The following is a 2500-nucleotide window of genomic DNA, read 5'->3' on the forward strand; positions in this document are numbered from 1 at the left end:
CTCGCACTGCCAGCAACTTGTGTTAACCTGTCTGCCTACTTCATTGTTAACTGTTAACAGAACCGGTTTGACAAGAAATAGCATGTTTGTATATTGTGACCTTCTTACCGGGACGTAGTGTGTATATATACTCGATGTGTCGTAATAAAGTTACGCAGATGCATTCACCTCGCCTTTGACTCACAACCTACTCTTGGCACGTCACATGAGTTTCTGCTGGCTGGCCAACACCAACTATATTGCGATGACTGTTTGATACCCTTGACAGAGGCAGCTGTTGACTGAAAGCCCCACATATAGCAGAGAAAGAAATAAATATCTGAGGCTCGAGGTGAGGATGGCAGGTTCATCCTTGCCAAGATTGATGGACATGCTGTGTCATACAATGCTAGTGTCATTTTTAGATTTATTTCAGAAGCAGGTCTTCTGAAGGTTATTTAACTTTTATAATGACATATTTGCTTCCATGGTTTCAATTGAATATTCTTTTATCTTTTATTTATAATAAACGATATCGGCATCAATGACCTTTGATGTCAGGATGCCAGAAAACTTCAAATCAATCAAGTAATCAATCTCTTCTTTTGCTTTGTTAAGTTTTTATAGTTTATATAGGAAATATTTATTTTAATATTGTTAGTTCTTAAAATATTTTATTTTTCCTTTTTTCCTTTTCCCACCTGGCTATTTTCCCTGTTGGGGCCCCTGGGCTTATAGCCTCCTCCTTTACTAACTAGGGTTGTGGCTTAGCAATTAATAATATATATATATATATATATATATATATATATAATTTATATATTTATATATATATACATATATATATGTGTATATATATATATATATATATATATATATATATATATATATGTATATATATACATATATATATATATATATATATATATATATATATATATATATATATATATATATATATATATATACTGCTACTTATTCACATAAGATAAAAATCAACAAAATATCATATTCTACAGAAATACATTTGTACATGAAACTGAGATCGAACTCTATTTCTTCAGTGAAAAAATCAAGGTAGGTACCAATCATATGAGGAAGAACCATGAATGAAATTGGAACATAAGTGCTAATTGCATTTCAGATTTTAGTAGGTGAGACTTCTATTTTACATTTCTGCGAGGTTTGTTTAAGATTCCAACTTATACAGCCACCAGCTCACCTAATTGAAAGTATTTTATTAGAATCACCCCAACGAATATAGTATAAATTTTATAATAAAAATTAACATATCGTGTTCACTATAAATACATTTCTACCACACATTAGGATCCAACTCTAATCTCTTCAGTCTAAAGGCAAGGTATGTGAGACAGTGGTTTTATGCCACCATGACTCTTGCAGGAATTTTCTCCCGCAATCTGTGCAATGGCTCGTTGGAAGGCGAGTTATTTCCATGGTATACAGTGTGAATTATTTTCTGCAGCAGCGCACCGAATAAGCGTAAGTTATACACCATCTACGCAATGCGTGACCAAAATGGATGGCACTGAAATATATTGACAATACATCACACTAATTATTTACGCATAGGTATTGTCATGCAATGGCACACACTGCAGGCAGTCTTCATGACGAGTTCGAGCAATCCTCGTGCTTGGTTCACGGAAAGTAAAGGAACGAAAATATTTATATGTACCAAATTATTTAACATTATTTTTACAATTCTCTTTAAAACATGGCATGCACCCTTCACACACTCATCACCCTTGTTCCAATAGACTTTCATCACTCAGACGCCAAAGTGTGTGCCAATGATAGAATGAAAATCATACAAGTGTCAGGGTGGCTTTACCAGATACAGCCTGAAATGCAGTTAGCAATTAGGTTTCAACCCCTTTATTACTTCTGATCCCATGGTTGGTAGCTACCTTGCTCTTAGTGGAGGACACTAGGCTTCGTTCCTAATGTGATATATATATATATATATATATATATATATATATATATATATATATATATATAATATATATATGTAGGTATAAATGTGTATATATAATATATATATATATATATATATATATATATATACATATATATACATATATATATATATATATATATATATATATACACACATATGTGTGTGTGTGTATGTATATATAATTATTTATATGTACTATAGCCACGCCGGGAAAAATTGAAAGAATTTATTAGAGTTAGTACTTTTTTCAATTAGGGACATCAACAGACTCAACAATTAGAATAGGTATACAAACATTGTATTTATACAGGACCTTTTGGTACAGAAGATTAAACAGGATTCATCAATATTCCTTCGGGTATAGTCATTTACATGTTTTATTTTAGTCCTCTCTGACCAGCCAATTTCATGACTAAATCCGTACCAGTGGGAGGCCAAGGCATTATTAAGAAAATTCCTAGAGACTGCCGGCCACCTTGGGCTTTTTTATTCTGACTGAAATACTTTTGGATGTTGGCCGACACCGAACAAGATACA

General features: G+C 32.4%; 1 protein-coding gene across 1 annotated transcript in view; it reads right to left on the reverse strand.

Moving 5' to 3' along the window:
* LOC137618319 (dynein axonemal heavy chain 5-like) overlaps positions 1 to 2500 on the reverse strand; it is a 328916-nt gene that overhangs the window by 230175 nt on the left and 96241 nt on the right. The window lies entirely within an intron of this gene.

This window comes from Palaemon carinicauda, chromosome 2 (genome assembly GCF_036898095.1).
Source record: "Palaemon carinicauda isolate YSFRI2023 chromosome 2, ASM3689809v2, whole genome shotgun sequence".
NCBI lineage: Eukaryota > Metazoa > Arthropoda > Malacostraca > Decapoda > Palaemonidae > Palaemon > Palaemon carinicauda.